This window comes from Catharus ustulatus, chromosome 2 (assembly GCF_009819885.2).
Source record: "Catharus ustulatus isolate bCatUst1 chromosome 2, bCatUst1.pri.v2, whole genome shotgun sequence".
Classification (NCBI taxonomy): Eukaryota; Metazoa; Chordata; class Aves; order Passeriformes; family Turdidae; genus Catharus; species Catharus ustulatus.
The window spans coordinates 73985620-74005721 of record NC_046222.1 but is presented as its reverse complement, the minus strand read 5'-3'; positions in this window follow the sequence as shown (position 1 = coordinate 74005721).

The following is a 20102-nucleotide window of genomic DNA, read 5'->3' as shown; positions in this document are numbered from 1 at the left end:
GTTTTGGTTTTTTCAAATTTTTGTTTTTTTAACGAAGACTGAAAGCTTTATCTAAAGGTCAGTCAAATGGAAAGCATCCCTTTAGGATTCACTACTTTCTCTGTGTAATCTCCAGCAAAGCAACAAATCAGTTTTGCTCCCTTTTTTTGTTGATTCAGAGGTATCAATGATTTTAGACTGCTACAGTGAAAGTTTCTGACTGAGAACAAACACTGCTATCTATTTGCTCTCACTTGCACCTTACTTCTTTCTGACATCAGTGAAATCATCCATGGAGAACATGTCCCTGTGCAAGACAAAGCACCATAAATGAGTCACAAACAGTTTAATAAGTGACTTCAAAACACAAGCTACACTCAGGAAACATCTACCACCCTGTAGGAATCTTTGTGTTTCAGCTGATTATCTTTTAAAAGTAATAAAATCAAGCATTGCCTCCTTAAAAGCAGGTTAAATGCCAACTGAAGGACAAATACATTCCCCGCCAAAGGTTCTCATTTTCCACTCTGCTGACACCAGCTTCATGGGATGTTACTCCACTGAAGGTGTGGGTGGCTCTGAGCCAGCACAGCATGTGACAGTCACCTGGGTGCTGCATGTTACCCCAGAGTAAAGAAAGAACATTGATGCCCATACAGATAAAAGGTTTCCATTCCGAGGATACTTATCAGGGCTGGGGAAGGAAGAAAGACTGAATTTCATGCATATGCAATGTTTTGGGGCCATAAGTAGCTACACACATATCACTGCTACTGCTAAAAAAAGAGACCAAGGAGCAATCCCTGGTTCAAGCTCAAATGACATCAAATGACACCAACACACTGCAGCCCATCCTGCTCACAGATAGCACCTTGGAACCAAGGTGCCTGGAGAGACCTCATCTGAGGAGCCCAAAATACAGCTGAGGAACACACCAGCAATTCAGCAGGATGGACAAGGAGGGCACTGCTCTTAGCCTGGTCTCTCAGCCTTCGTTTATCTTTATTCTGATATCCAAAGAGGTGCCAAAACATCTGTCATTAAAGACCTGAAGCAGCCCTAAAACTTAAGCAGCTCTGAAGAGCTGTCAACCAGCTTTGGTTCTTTAAAGGGCTCCTCAAGGGATGGGGAAGGCAGCATAAAGGATCTACTACAATGCAAAAGTAAAACTTTCCCTCTTCAAGTTTCAAGCAATGATTTGTGAGGATAACAAGAGGTGAAATCAGATTATTTAGGATGTTTGATATGCTTACCTGAAAGGACAGGCCCTGAACCATCCTTTGTAGTGCCCCTCCGAGATTACCATCACTGTTCCTTGGGGCTGTAAAAACAAAGCCAAACTGATAAGTAAACTCAGGTACATCCTAGGCAATCCAGGTACTCCTATTCCCACAGAAGACAGAGTGTGCAAGTCTTGAAGAGGCCTTCACCCCAATGCTCCTGGGCCTTTATGGCCATAACCATAAACCAGATCATCTGAATTGCCTCCTGGGGGGGGCGGGGGGGGCTCTTCTTCCCAGTCACAGTGTAAAAAGGCTCTGACTACACTGCCACTTGAGCCATTTTAAGGGGATACCTGGAGTTGGATGGGATACCATTCCTGGATGCAATGAATTATGAATGCTGAATGCATTCAATTAAGTAGAAAACACTCCCCCTTCATCTTTGCTGTTTTCAGAGGACAGAATTCAAGATAAGTAGGTTCAGATCCTGGATTTTGATTAGGTTGTTCTTGCTGTAGGTCAGTGTAATGCCTTCAGGTGTTATGAATCCAAGTTTTATTGCTGAGATCAGCAAGTGGAATCCCTTTCAAATTTAGGGCAACATTTCTTTGAAGCAAGTCAGAACTATAAATAATGTGAAAATCTCTCTGAACTTGATTATAACTTTTACTGCAAGAGCTATTGACAAGATGCTAAGCATCTTTGGCTGGTCCATGGAGTTTTTCAAGAATAGTCTCAAAACAGAAGCTGTTAATGCGTTTGAAATACCTGACCCCTTTTTTATCTGTAATTTATTTAGTCTTAGGTCATCCATGCTTTATTCCTAATCTTTAAAATGTAAGTGCTACTCCTTGAATTTGAAACTGTCTAATCAGAGCAGAAACCTTAAAATGTTCTAAGGGATTTGGAGAACTATCCTGAAATTCATGGGAAGAATCCATGTCACAATTACTGGTTATCATCAATATTTTTTCTACAGACAAGCCATCTATAAATTCACAACAACATTTATTATAGTCAATTTTATAGAATTGCACTTTAGAACTTAATCCACTCATATAAGCATGAGCAAGATTATGTGGAGTTTGCAGAATGACCTGATTACACGAGAAAGAAGTCCAGAAAGAGCAACACAGAATCACTTAGTAAGGCAAGCTGTTGCCTGTGACAGTGATGTATGAGACATAGGTGATATATGTACTGGGTGGCTTTATCAGTAAATCATTGGGTTATTTACTTCCCTGAGGAACTGGGCCTGTCCCTGGAACAGACTGCACTGTGAGATGCACCAGTGGGGGATTAATATTGGCAAAACAGTCAATTTTGATTTGCTCACACAAAAGAATAATAAAATATAATTTAATAAATAATACACCACAGATGTACTGTCTCTTCTAAGTACTAGTACTTTAAAAATTATTGAATCTGGATCTCCCTCATTTCCCTCATTAATGTGAAAGGAAAAATCTCCACAAAATTGTTTTTAAATAAAGCATTTACCCAACATATCCCAGGCAGAGTGTAAACAATTATCCATTGAAAAATAAGTAAAACACTGAGTATGGAGCTCAGAAACTGGAAACCTATAATATCACTTTCTCTTCTATACACTGCATATTAAAGGTAGATGACAACCACTCCCATCTGCAAGGAACAAATGTGAGGCCACTGCAATTCAGAGCTTCTCCTATGGACCTTTGCTCCAGGGCCATCCACAGGGACTCTCAAGCACAGCAATGGCCTGGGTGCTCCCCAGAACTCCTCTGCTGGCAGAGCAAATAGAAAACCAGACACTGATGCCTTTCCCCTTCCCAAGCTTCTGTGCTTGCATAGGCAGGAGCATCACCTGTACTTTGCCCCTGGGCTTCAGCACCTTGCCCTCAGACTCACTGCATGAATGTGCTGCACACATGACTTGAGAGAGAGCTCTAAAGGCTATCCTGGTGCTCAGTCTGACACAGATGTATAAGTCCCTTAGTTCCTTGTCTTGTAGCTTTTTTTGTGTGTGTCTGATTTTAAAAAATCTGAGTTAAAACCATGTAGACTGAAGCACTGCAGAATATGTATGTACATGGTCAAAACTCCAAAATAAACAAAAATAATCTATCATTGACACAAACACTATAAATATGGCTACTTACCATGTAAAAATAAGAAACAAAGCTTCAATGCTGTAAACAGTTGCTGTGCAGAAAACAGCTCAACATTACAGAGTGTTAGAGAAGTGTTTCTTCTAACATTAACACATTTTCAGAAAAGCTTTACACAAATAAAGAAAAATCGGACACTAAATTTCGGAGTAATAAAAGCAGTGACAACTTTATCACTGCTAATGTGCAGAAAATGACTGTTGTGATGTATAGAATGTTATGGCAGAAGTGCAAACAAAATACTTTTTCCTCTTTAATTCCCCCATAGCATGGAATTATATCACATTTCCAGCATGATAGAGTGAATTTGCCTTATTCTGATCAGGGGCTGCTACTCATACATAGGTCTTTTTGGTTGCATTTTGGTTGGGTTTTTTTTTCATTTTGGTTATTATGTGAGAGCTTTGAAGAATCTCAGCGTAAACCCTACACATTCCTAATGTTATATGCCAATATTTTCGAACCAGAAGTGTGAAGTACAGTAGATATGGTGATCACCTTGGTCATGAAAATATGACTGGAAAGTTACACATGGCCTGACACAGAGAAGTGACCACAAGTGCAATAGCCAAGGAGTTTCTGGTTACTTGTGGCATTCCTTAAGGCTTCATTCTAGGCCAAATAACATCTTGGTTCTCATCGTAGACAATGAGGTGGAAAACATCCTCAGCAAGTTCATTAATGATCTCAAGACTGGAAGCACAGTCCTTATGCAGGAGGGCAGTCTTTCAGGGGCATCTCAACAGGCTACAGAGAGGACCTTAAGGAAATATCACAAAATTCAGTAAAGAACACTGCTAAGTCCCATTCCTGTGTCAGAATAACTCCATGGATGTGTATAGAGTGCTAGCAAGCACTGCTGGAAAGCAACTTCACAAAAGATAACCCAGATTTTGGAAGAAAATACACTGAGCATTTGTCAAGCACCATGCTCTTGCAGTGATGTGGACCAAATGCATACTGAGCTGTATTTAGGAAATTATAACCAGCAGGCCAAAAGACATAATTATTCCTCACCATTAGACACCTAACTGCCTGCACCTGGAATAAGCTTCAGCTTTGGTCTTCCCAGTAAAAGAAAGATCTCGACATGTTTGACCAAGCCCAGCAAGGGACCAGCAAGACAGCTGAAGGCTTGGAGATGACAATACAAAGAGGAGGCTGAGAGTTTACTCAGGCTGAGTGAACACAGCCCCAAGAAGCCTGATGTTGCTAAACTGTGCTGAGTGGGGACCAGAGCACCCCCTCCAACCTGGGTTACTCCGCTATTTTGTGAACAGAAAGGAGTTGAAGAATAGCATGACATATTCTAGACATAAAACCATAGTACATTTACAAAATGCTCAAACCATGACCTGTACAGTCTGTGATTCTCCATATTTTAAACTTGAGAGGTGGTGGATGAATTGTTGTCATCAGTTCCTTACAGTACTTCTGTCCATGCCACTCCTACCACTGCCATTTATTCATTAATCACTTTAAACTCCATTTAGAGAACAATGTTAATTGCTTCAAAAAACTATAAAATTTCTTCTTTCTCTAAACAGAGACCTACATGAATGCTAAACCAATCATTACAAAGTAAGATATTAAAATGCTATATATAGTAATTCTGTTCTACTCAAATTTTATTTGCTTAAAGTATTTTTAATACCAAAAATTATCAGTGACTTCCAAGTCACAACAGCCATAGTCACCAAAGGCTTCTAGAAATGAAAATGTTTTGAAGGAGATCCTCTTTATAAAACAATTATTTTATAAATGGTTAAATATCATAAATATGCGAACTAATCCCAAATATCTTCAAACTGCCATTACTTATTTCTTCTCCAAGCTTCAAATCTTTTTAGAGATCAGAGCCACCTCTGCTTCTAGTAACAGTAGGAACATCATGCACTTTGCTTCTTCATGTTATAGACAGAGAAAATCCACTCAGACTCAGCATATATAGATGTGAAATAATGTAAAAAAGATTCATGTAAGTCACACATACCTGAGCCAGAAGGACAAACAGATGAGGAACTCATAAAATGCTTTTTATGTATGGGCAATATTTGAGCAGGGAAAAATCTCCTTGCAAGTGTTTCAAGGAGCAGATGGGCAGATATATGCATTTATGGTGACACAAAAGATGGAAGGTAAGATTGGTCAATGGCATGTAACAGCCGAAAATGATAAAAATAGAAGAAAGGCATGGAGATTACCAGAAGGGTAATTAGAAACACCAGGGAGAGAAAAATATAGTTGTTGTGGAAATAACAAAAATCAGAACAGGAAAGATCTGCAGTAGATGGAACTTGCTCTAAAAGCCTTAATCATGGAAGATATTAAGCATTTGCATTTTAAAAAAATCTTCTGATGTAGCTAGAATAGAGGTATTCAGTTAAATGCTCCTGAAACTGGAAGCTGCATTTACACTAATTTACATTTTAAAAGAAAAAAATAACACAAAAGGTCATACGAAAGAGAATAAATTCCAAATGCTGTTTCACAACTTTGTACAAAATAATAAAGTGAGCTGCTTTTGATTGAATTTGAATTGACAGCAAAAAATTCTCATTTACCGTTATTTGATGCTTCATTGAGTGACTTGTGGTTCGTTACCAGCTTTCTCAATTGATACATCTCTTTGCAGCCAAATAATGGATAAGTGACACATGCTATGAAATATGCATTTCACTAAGAAACTGCTTTTCACATCTTGAGAACCCTGGGTAGTATTTATGCTCGAAATTAAACCAAACACTAAGCATTGATTTTAATATGTTTAGATGAAATCAAATTGCCCTAACTGTGTTAACACTGTGGAACATGCAGTAATCCATGTATTTTATAGGTTGATAAATCTGAAACTACAGTAAATGCATAATTATGCCATCAGTGATATCTGTTTCTGGTGCCTATTACTCAGATATCCTGCTATCTACAGCATTATGCATGAAAGTAACACCAAGGAAGCAATTCATTTTTCTCACAAGTTACTGAATCAGTTTAAATCAAAAATCAATGGCATTAATCAACTGCATTTGTAATTTCAAGGAACAGTTTTTTGCTTCCTTGTCTATGGAGTGCCAATTGACTTTCAGGAAGCTTCCTGCATTAAGTATTTGGAGAACTGCGAGTTTGTTGAACCCCTGCTCATTTTGGTTCCTGATGCTGTTTTCCCCATGCATATTAGCATGATTGTCTCAAGTCTCTTTCCATACTAGCCAGGGAAGCATTATTCTGATAATTTCTACTCCAGGACAAACATTTAAAAAAATCAAAACCTCGGACTGCATATTACTCAGATACATACTGTTTCTAACACTTACAGAAAAAGTTCAGATATTTTAAAATAAGAAGATAGAAAAGGAAGCAGGCAAGGCACAAACTGGAAGGAAAGAAAGACAACAGTGAGGAAAGGGAGACAGAAGAAAGGGAGTCAGCAAATCATCGCTTCCAGAAAACGTCATACAGGTGACTGAAGGGTTTGTATTTTACCTTTTTTTTCTGATTCTGTTAGAATGGTGTTTTTGGGTTTTTTTTTTAATTTGATGACAAATGAGGAGAAAATATGAAATTATTTTGACAAATAGAATAAAAATATTTCACAATCAAGTGAGGAGGATGGCAAGCAAAGAGTGAGCAGAAGAAACTTTACTCATCAAAACAGGGCTTTAGGGTGACCACCTCAACCACATATACATAAATACAGGAGTGACTACAAGACAGCATCATGGGAGAAGTTCTCATGCCTTTTCTGGGAAAACACTAAAACTGTGTGCTCCTGAAGTATGTGCACAAGGTGTGCATAGCATGGGGGAAAGAAAACAGAGAAAGAAAAGGTCTTTGCAGTTGTGGAGTAACAATCTTACTGAAATACAGATATGGTGGGATAGCACACACAGCTGCAGTACAGCAATGGATGAATAAAACTCTTTAGATATAGCAGGCTAGAGTGGCAAGGGTGAATGGAACAAGGAAAGAAAAAGCCTAGCTGGAATTGAATCTGGCAGTGATATGAAAGGCAGCCAGTAGAGATTCTTCTGGTACATTAGTTACAAAAGTGAGACCAGGAAAAATGAGGGCTCGCTGCTGACTGGGGCAGAAGATGTGGAAAAGGGTGAGATACACAATGCCTTCTTTACTTTACCCTATACTTACCTTTAGCAACCCCAGGGGCCTGAGGCCAGTGGGAAAATATGGAGTAAGAAAGACTTACCATTGCTGGAGGAGGATCAGATTAGAAAACATTTAAACAAGCTGGAGCTGGACACTTAACTCCATCAGATTTGATGGGATGCACCCATGAGTGCTGAAGTAGCTGATCATCCTCTTTGAAAGCTCATGGAAGTACGGGAGATTCTTGACAACTAGAAGAAAGGCAGTGCTGCTCCTAACCTCAGGAAAAAGGATCTAGGGAACAGCAGGCTGATAAAACTCAAATCCTTCCTGTTAAAAATAATGGAATAAATCTATCTGGAAACTACTTCCAAAAACATGAAGGACTGAAGGATTATTTGGATTACAGTAATTTCACGAATACAAGCCGCAGCAATTTGACAAAAATTTTGGTGGAAACCCGGAAGTGCAGCTAATACTCGGGGGCGGCTAATATGTGAATAATTTTCTGACATTTACAACCCCAGACGTGCCAGCCAGGGCGCCGAGCCAAGCACCTGCCAGGAAAAGCCGGCATTCCGCGATTGTTACAAAGCGTTACTCTGTTGCCCTGGCTCCCTGCAGGCAGCACGGGGGGCGGGGAGAGAGGTGGGAGAGCTCTCTTCTCTCCTCTGCTGCAGCCCAGGGGAGAGACGGGGGGGCCCCGCGTCGCCATTGCCGCGGCTCGGGGAGGAGGGGGGGGGGCTCTGCCCCCGCCCTCTACCGCCGTGGCGGGAGCAGGGGGTGCTCCGTGCCCCGCTGGCGCCGCGGTGCGAGCGGGGCGCTCTCTCCGTGCCTGGCCGGCGCCGCGCCGTGAGCAGGGCCGGCGCGAGCGAACCCAGATGTGGCGGCCAGCCCCGAGCGGCACCACCGAGCTGGGCCACCTGGCCCCGTCAGCAGCCCCTAGCGGGCCGAGCCTGCACAGCCTTAGTTGAGCCAGTAAACCCCCCGCCCTGCCGCAGTTCTGTTAGCATTTGGCAACTTTGTTGCACGCGGGTCCTCGCTGCGAACCACAGAGCGGCTTATATTCAGGTGCGGCTTATTTATGGACAAAGAACGAAATATTTGCCAATACCCAGAGATGCGGCTTATACTCAGTGCGGCTTGTATTCGTGAATTTACTGTAATTAGGATAGATGTATTTGAAAGGAATCATGTTTCACCAAACTCACAGCATTTCTTCCTTCCTTCCTTCCTTCCTTCCTTCCTTCCTTCCTTCCTTCCTTCCTTCCTTCCTTCCTTCCTTCCTTCTTATTTTTTCATTCTCTCTGCTTTTCTTTGACATGAGGAAGACGAGTACCGCATTTGGAGGTGACTGTCTCTCCTCATTATGGAGAGCCTAGATGACAATTTATCTAATTTTTACATAACTAACATGATACTCCTCAGGTACAATACAGGAATCTGACAGCAAATGCACTTGCTGAAGTGCTTGTTTGGTCAACAGAGAGAACGAATTCTGTGTTCATCTTATCCTGAAATAGACACATACATTTGGTTAATCAAACTGCTCCATGGAAGGACTTTTCTTCTCATAGTGATTGCTCAGATACAGAGGTGTAAAATGTAAGTTTACACATTTTTAGAATGTATAAAACAATATTTTAAAAAAAAAGTTTGGATTCTTTTCTTTCACTAAGCTGGTGAAACAGAAGTGTAGCTGAATTATACCTGTTGGGAGACCCTTTTTACTACAGCATTTTGGGTTTTTTTTTTTACTGTAACATAAGCTATATACTGTCATAAAAACTCCTATATAATTGTAGCTGCTTGAAGAGGTTTGACATCACTCACTATCTCACCATATTTCAAGCTACAAAACTTGAATACTGACAATGTTCAAATACACCAATGCATATGACATTTAGTGCCAGGTTTGGTGATGAGACAAAAATCCCTACGTTTACTGATTTATAACATGATTTCATATGTGCTTTCTGTAGAAGAGAGGTCATCTGCTGACAGATGCTTTTGATTAGCACATTTCAGTTTTGTATCAGATACAGCAAGAATTTATTAATATTTACCTTCAAATGATGATGTACACTCTTTGTTATCTAAAAGCCTGGCTGCTGTTGGTTCCTACTCTTTCCTACTGTCTGCAGAGGGAACAAAGAATGTTATTTCTACCCTGAGTCCAGCAAGGCTCCTGAAGAAATGCAGTTGTCAGTCCAGAACAACCTGCTTTAGGCACCATAAAACACCTAACCAGACAGGATTCTGAACACCCAGAATTAACAGACTGTGATCATTTTTCACACACTGAGTGTGTGGTGGTTCAGAGAACACAAGTTACAGAATTAATGTTTTACTTTTCAACCACTAAAGTAATTTTTTCAAACTGGGACTAAGGTGGCTAATTATTTTTGAAAGTTAATAATAAGTTGTTTCATGCTTAATTGCATTGTGACTGTGCCTACAAGAGCCAGCTATTAATCAGGTTGTTATTACGTTCAATGCAGTACAAAGATAACATAATAGTATAGCCCTGGTTCTCTTTTTGCAAATGCCAGCAAGTGGTATAGTTTTTACCATTACTTCTAGAAATTTATGCCTGGATCAAATTAAATAGTTCTTCCCTCTCTTTTGTTGTTTATGGTCCTTGCTGCATAATTTCATGCTGTGTTGTTCTTGATTCTGAAACAAAAACAAATATGAAGAACAGTTCCACAAGGAATGCTACTGTAATTCTTTACTCCATTGCTGGAATTAACAAGATTTTTTTTAAGGGACAAACTTCTTTTTGTAAAACTGCTACTAAAATAAAAATATAAACAATTATTGAAAATATATAGTCACCAAAACCCCATTAAATTTATCTGTTAAACAGGTTTATTATTTCACTACATATTTGAATAAAGATTTGTCTTCTGTAGCTTTGTCACAAGAACAGATTTACTTAATTTATAGAAACAATTATTTTTTTTCTCCATCATCTACACAGAATAGAATTGTTTAGGAGGTATGTGTACTTTGTCAAACCTTATTCTGACAAAAAAATCTGTTCAAATATTTTTAGATATTTTAATAAATATATAGGCTTTTAATTTTCAAGCTTTTTTATTGTGCATTGCTGGAATCATGCAAGAGATGTCTCACCTACATTAATATTGCTGCTCTCTTATGTTATTTAGAGAAGATTCAGCAATCTTAGTACGGACATAGATAATACGGTGAAATATAAGCAAACATAGCATCAAATTTAAAGGATGCCATCACCTTTTGGAAGCTTAGGAACACAAGACACTCCTCAAAGTTGGACACCTTACACTGGAAGAAGTGCAGTTACCAGTCCTGGGTATGATATTTCACACTGCTATGCAAAGCTATGCCTGCACCATTTTCTTTCCAGGTATTACTCTGTCAGTGACACCCAGAAAAGCCCAGCACCATTGGAACAAAGGAATTTCACAAATGTGTGGTCACCCTTCCCACTATTTTCAATTTTGCTGTTAAAACCCAAGTCACCTATGGACTACTAGAGCATGGGAATGAAAAGGGTAACACATCTCTCTGCTACACAGTATGTATGGGATACAGTAGGCATTTACTAGGATTATTCTTCTTTGCCCACCTATTTCTGTAGGATTTCCTGAGGAGAAGGCAGGCTATATAACACACAGACAAAGCTAAGTCAAAGGGCCTTGGCCAAGCTGCCCTGTGAGCAAAGGGAATCTTGCCATTGACTTTGCTAGGTTGCAGGTGAGAACAGCCTATATTTGCTTTCTTGCACACCTGATGGCAGTAAAAACAAGCTCTTTTTTATGCCTTCCTTTAAAAATGTTTAAAAACCAGCTGAAGAAATGGCTCTTAACACAACTGCCAGCATGTTTAACAACCTCAGCTTCTAATTCCTAACTCTCAATTTGTTTTATCCAAAGTTTAGCAGAACTGAGAGTGCTTGGGTTAAATAGCTCCTGCATTGGAGAAACTCCCCTCTCTACCATAGCTCAGGAAGCACAGGGAATGCAAAGACGTCTCTTTGGCAGCTGGTTCACTCAGTCTGCCAACCAAGCATGGAATGATTAGCAGTGCACTGCAGAATAGCAACTGGTAACTGTACCACTGGTGCAGCAGCTACATCATCTACAATGACTGAAGAAAATACCCTAGGTTTAGAATTCTTAGCCAGCTTCACACTTCATACACAGATTGCAGTTACAATGTATAGAGAATTATATTTCCTATAGGAATTTCTGACTTAAGGATCTTGAATCTTTCACATGTTCAGCAGGGCTGTGTCATTTAAATTGCATCTCCTTCATGTGTCCCTCTTTTTTCTGCTTGAGGACAATCCCTCTAAATTCTTTTGCCTCACATTCCTTACTCTCAGAACTTTCCTCCATTTTTTTCTCCTCTCCAGTCTAAAACCATTCTGTCACGTCAAGGGTTTAGAATTAGATGATTTTTAAGGTCACTCCCCTTCAACCCACCCCATTCTATGATTCCATTACTTTAGTCATGTCCCAATCAATTAACATAATTATTTACTGCTTTGGTTATTATCACTAGGTAAATTGCTACTGTCTATTATCTTGCTTGTCTTCTACTCACCTTATGAACCTTGTGATTATTTTTCTTCCTTTTGCCCTCTAGTTGCAACATATTTGTGTGAAAAAATTCTATCCTCTTTAATTTCTCCTACTCTAATTCTAGTTTTTCTGCCACACTTCAACCCTCATTTCTTTTTATTTTTCTTCATGATTTATGAAATATAGTTATTCTACCTGATTATGTCTTGTTATTTAGGCAGGCATCTGACACACAAAATACAAAATTGTTTAGCAGTTTGATCTTCCACACCTCCTTTCTACTGAAAATTGACATAGTTAAAGGATTTATATGAATTTTCCATACCTTATTGACCTAGTCACACATTTTTTTGTAGATATGACTTTCTTATTCCAGGTAATAAATTGTCCTGTGGGTAATATGAATGATGGGTCTACAAAATATTTCAATATGAATCTGTTAACATCCTATGACATTTATTTCATTGGGAACAGGAGGTAAAAAATAAAAGGACCCACCTATTATTGTCATCTCCTTCAGGAAAAAAAATTGGTTTGTGAAAGAAAGCTCTAAAATATGTAGATTGTGCACAGAAGGCAGAAGAGATGTACCTTTGTTTGAAGATAATCCTACTCTTTAATGGTACCTAACATTTTCATAAGGCTTGAGCTGATTCCTAGCATGTGATTCAATGTGGATGAAAATAAATAGTTTCCAATTGTTGCAAAAAACCTCCAAAGGTTGATAATTTCATCCTCTTTGTACAAAACAGCAATCATCTGTTGAATTTCCTTTGCACCCTGACTTGGATGGTAGGGCAACTCAGGCTTGTAAATTAATTGAATTAACTGACCACTACGTGTTTTGGAGTCTCTTCTATTTCCTTCATTTTATGCTACAGTCCCTTTCTTTGACAAGATTTTCTTAGTATCCTTCTTTCAAAATATTTTAGATTCAATCCCTTTTAGAGTCAATCCCTTGCTATAATTGGATTACATCATTTCCAAGAAGAAGACTGATACAATGTTGTCCATTTTTCATTTTTGAGGCAGGTATCAGAAGTGTTGGGATAGATCACTGACAACCTCAGTCTAGTTACACTAGAAAATCAAGGCTGTGATTGAAATGGCAGAGCAGAGTGGGTACCTGTATTCCAAAACTCACCTTTTTCTTCCTTCCAAAACACCTACTACTTACCATTCCTAAGTCTGTCTCCTGAACAACACTCAGTCCTCATCTGGTAGAGGGCTAGTTTGTAGAGGGCTAGTTTGTAGAGGGCTAGTTTGTAGAGGGCTAGTTTGCACAGCTTCGAGATGTCATATATCAATCAATGACTAATTGCAGGGCTCAGTGTATGCCAGTGCTGGAGCCTGCAATTTGGCCCTGTTCAGTTTACTGGTGAAGATGTTTTTGACTGAATAAAACTAAAAGTGCAAACACCTCAACCTGCGAAACATCACTGGAATGGAAGGGAAGAACAACTGGAACTATTGGAGTATCCCCTGCCACAGAAAGGGAAAAAGTGGCCTTCCACCTCCCAGGGGAGTGAATAAGACATAAAACTTCTCTCCTTAGAGCTCACTCATCTCTAAAGATAGGGAGTGAGTGACGATAAGATTGACTGTGAGTAATGGGCCATTAATGTTCATTTGCAAAATGAGGCAATATGAGACCATTTTTTACCAGGATGATAAAATGGAAAAGTTATTTTTTACCTTGTCAGTAAGAAACTGACTTATGCTATTGACAAATTATTTTGAAATGTCCTTTATATAGGTAATTGTGCACAAACAGTCCAATTGGAAAAAACAGAAATTAAGTAAGGCTGCTTCTTAGAAAACACAGCATTTATAGGTTGCTACAGAATCTGTAAACTGTACAGTTTGATGGTACCAGCAGTAGTTTCTATGGAATGGAAGCCTATTCAAATGGAGAAGAGGTCAATATAACTCAATATAACTCAAACCTGGCTCAAACAAGGCTCATGAAGGAAAATGCTTTGCTTCTTCTGGTTAACTCTGCATGACTGCTAATTTGTCTGTGAACACAGAAGACTTCTTTATAGGTGTGTCTGCAGATGAGGATGCACATTCATAGTTGACATTGATAAAGACATAGGTTAAATTCAGACATGCATGTTTATGAACCAGTATATTTCCAATTGTGCATAGAGAGGAAGAGTTTTCAAAATATTTTTAAAAGAAATTTATTTAGCTACTTTTCATGTCTCAGATGAGCTCATTAATAAATTAGAAACACCTTATAATACTGGATTGTACATACCACCTGAGTACTACAGAGGATGGAGGGATGGATATCATAAAAAGGAAATTTGGTTTCCTGTTCTAACTGCACTGTGTAAATTTACCTTGGTCAGTTGGGAAGCATCTACCCAGGCTCCCTCCATAACCCGCCTCAACAGAATGGGTGAGAAAACAGGATGAGAACCTCATGGACTGAGATAAAGACAGGGAGATCACTTCAAATCACCACAATGGGCATTACAGACTCAATTAAGGAAAATGAAAATAAAAACTGAGTTGGAATATTTTAAAAATCCACCCTCCTCCTTCCCTTTCTTCCCAGGCTTAAGTTTTCACCTTCATTCCCAACTGCTCCACTCCACCCACTCCAAGTAGTACAGAGTATTGGGGAAGGGGGGTTGTGCTCAGTCCATAACAGCTTCTCTTTTCTGCCCCTTCCTCACTCTGTTCCTCTGCTCTGGCTTCCTTTAGGCTACAGTACTTTAATATGTTATCACAGAGGCACCATCAACTGATCAGCTCAGCTTTGTCTAGCAACAGGTCTCCCTTGGAGACAGCTGGAACTGGCTCTGTCTGACACTGAAGGCAACTTCTGGTGTATTCTCAGAAAAAAAACACAGCTGCCAGCACCTTTGTGTGGACAGCCAACACAAATAACTGTCTTAGAGTGCTATGGATCACTCTCTGGAGAGGCAGAAGCTTGACATGAGACAGCAATGTGCACTTGCAGTCCTGCACTTTTTCAGGTAAAAAAGCTGTTTATAGATCATTGCACAGAATGCTGAGACTGGGACAACTCAGATATGTTCAACTTGTTGGCAATGTAATTTTATGAATGCATGATTAGACCAGTGAAGAAGGAATTTCTGCTGTGTGACCCTAGACAAGTTACAGCCTGTCTTCCCACCAATTTCTAGTCTGTCTGCTTGAAAACTAAGTTTTCTGGGAAGAGATTATCTTTTGTCTGTATTATTCAACATCTGGTATGATATAGTGTCTTCCAGTTGGAACCACTAGACACTGTTGTGAGACAAAGAGCAAATAATAGTATTCTGAAGTATTTCTATTCCTCATGGTTATTCCTTAAATTAGATGTTATTCACAAACAACCTGAAATGAAATGTTTGCATTAACACTGACAGCCCACATTTTTATTGTCTCTATCTATATGACATTTTCTGTCAATTTATCTACCAAGGATTAAAATATCTTTAAAATATCTTTTCACTGTCATAATTTTAAGTCATACAAAGCAAAAACTCTCTTCTAAACAAAGAAACAAAAGGTGTAATAACAACTGGAGTGTGTTATCTGCATGTATTTTTAACCATTATTTCACAGGACAGAAGAATCCATCTTCATGGCATTGTTCCATCTTGCTTGAATGATTTTGGCAGTCAGTGCTCAAAGAACAAAAGCAATCTGTGGAAGTACGGCTACTTCCAGTGATGTCCTGTGTTTTCTATCTATTAAACACTAAGTTGTTCCCTGGAAGTCCTTATTAGACTTTTGGTTTGTTTTTTTTTATTTTATCTTAACATTTGTCCTCAAATACAAACATTTTAGATTTAGGATCGCAGTACTTTCTTATGCATGGGACAAGCAAACTGCGGTTACTAATTTGCAGCTCCCTTCTTTGGTTTCAAATACATACAATGGCTAATTGCTTGCTTCTTATTTCTTCTGATTTTTCACCATAAGAATATAAGGAGATGTGGTTTTGACCTCCCCCCTTTCCTCACACCACCACCTGCCAATGAAGATGTTTTACAGCATAAATAATTAATGCTGTCATCTTAATTCCTAGGCTGCTACGAAGAAGCGTGGCATCTTCACAGTTTTCTTTCTGTTTCCTCAGTCATTGCTGCATCCACAATGAAATGCAACATGAATGCAACATTAAAGCTGCAAATTTAAACACAGAGATGTTTAAATACACCCTCACAGTAATAATAGGTGAGCAAAGCAGAACATGTCCACTATTTCTGACACATACCAAACATAAAGTCTTGCAAAACAATCTGCTAGCTAGCAGTGGAAAGAACTTGACTCCATATAGCATGAAGATTCCCTCATTATCCATTATTAAGATCTTGCGTCTCTGTGATTTCAAGAATACTACTGGCAGATGCACTGTGAAAGTTGTTTCCAGCTTGCCTCCAAGACCTCCAAGCCTCAGAAGCAGGAAACAAGAATTCACTTTCTTCTGCAATTACAAGATAGATTGACACAAAGCAGTTTCAGATTTTTCCAGAACAAGTTAACAGTCAACACTTCTTATGAAGCATCATTAACTCAGATCCAGCATCAGTAAAGTTATGTAGAAGACCATGTAAGAAACTTTAACAAGATCTGTTCTTGGGCAGATTTTGGGTTCTAAACAAGTGCTTACCCAAACATGCTTCATAGCCTTACAGAGGTGTTGCAGAGTTTTTATACCATACTGTTGTGTTGGCTAGCTTGCCAATTGCCGGTTAAGAGACATTGCCCATAAGATTGCAGGCAGACCTTGGAGTTTTTGCTGCTGGCACAAGTTCGGGATGATAGGGAATTTGGGGTGGCACTTACACATTTAGAATTACTTATAGGGGACCCTAAATATATAATCTGGTTTACTGCATGCCAGGAAAGAACCTGAAGAACCAGTGAGCAACAGTATCTGTGCTGCCAGAATTTCAGAAAGTACAGTAATTTCACGATTATAAGCCGCACCATTTTGACTAAAATTTTGGTCCGAACCCAAAGTGCAGTTTATAATCAGGTGCAGCTTATATACGGACAAAGAACAAAAAGTTGCTGTTTTAGTTTGGAGGACGGGTGTCTGCTGAGAAAGGCAGGAGCTTCTCTTTGAATTGGAGAATGTAAACCCCCTCCATCCAAATTATTATAATTTTGAAATCAAGGGGTTTTCAGGCAAAGATATGGGAATTAGGAGTAACAGTTCTTTTCTGGGGAAATTAAAATAGAAATACAGTACTACAAAGAAACAAACTCCAAACCCTGACAAAGTCAGAGTACAACCTGACACCCCATCAGGCAGGGTGTTGGTAGCAGTCCCATTAAATGGTGGCTGCATCCTCCTGCAGTGACAGATGTGATTCAGTTGGAACAGTGCTCCTGCAGAAGGTGCAGTTTCCCTCTGGAGGTCCAGTGGTGATGTGGGGAAATCTGGTTTTCCTCTGGAGTCCAGAGGAGAAAGAGGCTACCTTAGTGTCCCAAAACCTCTGTTTTTATCTTGGTAAGAAATGTTGGGCTCTTCCCCCTGGCTGGAGCAACTCCCAATGGGATGAAGTAATTTTATCAGTCCCACAGTGGGACTCAATGGGCCATTAGCAGAAAATGACTCGCTGCAGGAAGGATGGGTTGTGAAAAGATAAAGAACAATTCCCTGCCTGGTTTCAATGGATGGTCCATTAGCAGAATATCTGCCGTTGAGATAAGGATCACTGCCCCCACCCTCAACAGATGGTGATAGAATAGATACCTTTTATCACACTCTGTATTGTAATGTGCGGCTTATAATCAGGTGCGGCTTATGTATGGACAAAGAATGAAAAGTTGCTGGCACTCGGAAGTGCGGCTTATACTCAGTGCGGCTTATAGTCGTGAAATTACTGTACCTCTATTTGTTCAGGATTTCAGGGACTGGCCAGCCATCAGTTTACATTATTAAAATGGAGATGATCCCTTTAGTTTGATTCCGTTACCCTCCACAGGCACCTGAAGACATTTTAGATGCCCCAGGGCACTCTACGTGCACTTCTGCTACTACTACAGAAGGTCACCCGTGTCCTATCTGCCACCCCCATGTACAGGTCTGAGCTACTTCAGGGCACTCACAATGGCTGAAGGCACCTCTATATGGATGACCAACTTGAGTCCATAGCAACAGACTAGAATCTCACCTAAAACGTTTAGTCTAAGGTGCTTTTCCAGCCTCTGGTCTATTATCAGTGGAGAAATACAAGCACCTTCAGAGAATATTCATTCCTTACTAAAGTAGATGTCAAAGGTGACTGAGATGAACTGCCCTCAGAAAACTCTATTTCCTTTGTCCAGGAATGCAAGATTTCTAATAAAATAAATTAAATGCCTCACTATACTAAGTGACTATTTATCTACAAAAGTAATTTTAAGTATTTTCAAACAAACAAATATATTATAATTATCATGTATTTCGCCCTAAACATTATTTAAAATAGCACAGATGGAATGTTAAAGTTATTAAGCTCTCCCTGTGAAGTTTTGGACTTTCAAGAGAACAAAGCACTTTTTTCCTTAAATGTTCAAAATGTTGTTTTCACAACGTGGAAACAAGTGAAATTTACACTTTGGAGGAGTATCATGAGGCCTGCCCTTGAGTTATATCTCCCAATTCCAATTTAGTGGCGCACACAGATGGGCCTGTCTTTAGTTTAAAGATTAGTATCTAGAGAATGTGGTTTTTTTCTACAGCAGCAGATTCCAGACTTTTTACCATACTGAAAAATCCCTCATATATATTCCAGTGGAGGTTCCAATCTATACACCAAAAAAAATTTAAACAAATTACCTACAGCAGCATTTTCATGTTTAATTTAGTAGGTCCTCCTATTTGTTGATAAAATCCTTAATATAGACTATTTGTTGAAGGAGATACGTTACTAGCACCCACTTTCAAAACATAAAAGGGTAACAATAGTTTTCAGATCTACATTTTAAATATAATTAATGAAGTAACCAGCACAAAGAAACAGAAATATCATCAACCCTTTTACTGGAAACTAGAAGTCAATAAAACCAAAGCCACATTCTATCAGAAGCAACACCATTAAAAGGGTTCAAGTTGCTTTTTGGTCTTCTCTTTTTCCAAATTAATATTCCTTAAAACTGTGAATAAAATTTTTATGTTGTTTTTTCCCACCTTAAATCACAAAATCCCTAAATATGTAAGAAATCCTGCTAGTAAATTTAACCACATAACACCCTTTGTATTATCCCAATAACTTGCCTTCAAACACAAGAAAGAGCAACTCCAATCAAACATCATTATTCTAAATTAATAAGGCTGTGAATCTTATCAAAGTGACAATTTTTCTTAGAATTACTTTCACAAAGCTTGAGGACTAAAGACGCAGATTTTAGAGGAAAAGTGTACATGACAACAGAGGGAGTTCCTTACCGTAAAAGCTTACTAACCTCCTAGTAAAAACTGTCTGTGGGACAGAAGCTTTCAAGTACTCCATTGTGTTTCCTTGAGTGGAAGAGAATTTGTAAATAAAATTAAATTTATCACACAGTTGATGTGGACAGGATAGATAATCCTGCTTGAGATTTGGGGTTATTCAGCTGTATAAGAATAAAAATATCACAATTAAAAACATGTACGTAGTCCACACCAAAACCTGTGTATTATGATGAGTTTTCCCTATCATATCTCACTGGTCAGGGTCTGTTTGCAGACAAAGATGAGAAGATTCAAGGGAGAAGGTAGTTGCAACCAATACTGAACATGCACTGGACACCATGAGCAGAAAAGCATGTGCATCCATCACTGCCTAGTGAACTTCCCCAGAGGATTCACCAAGCCTTGTCTTTGAGGCAAATACACGAAAGAAAAATCCTGTTCACCTGAAGAGAGTTAGAGTGTCACCACATAAATCCTGGATGAAAATACAAATCAGCACTTTGGTATTATGCAGAGGGATTTCTTGGTTTATATTGTTTAAGTCTTGACACTGACAAAAGAAAGAGTTACACGCCAATTAATTTTTCAATATGTTTAAATCATGGGATCTGCTGAAATATGCAGAATTTCCTTTACTCTGCAACACAGTTTAGTGTTATCCTTA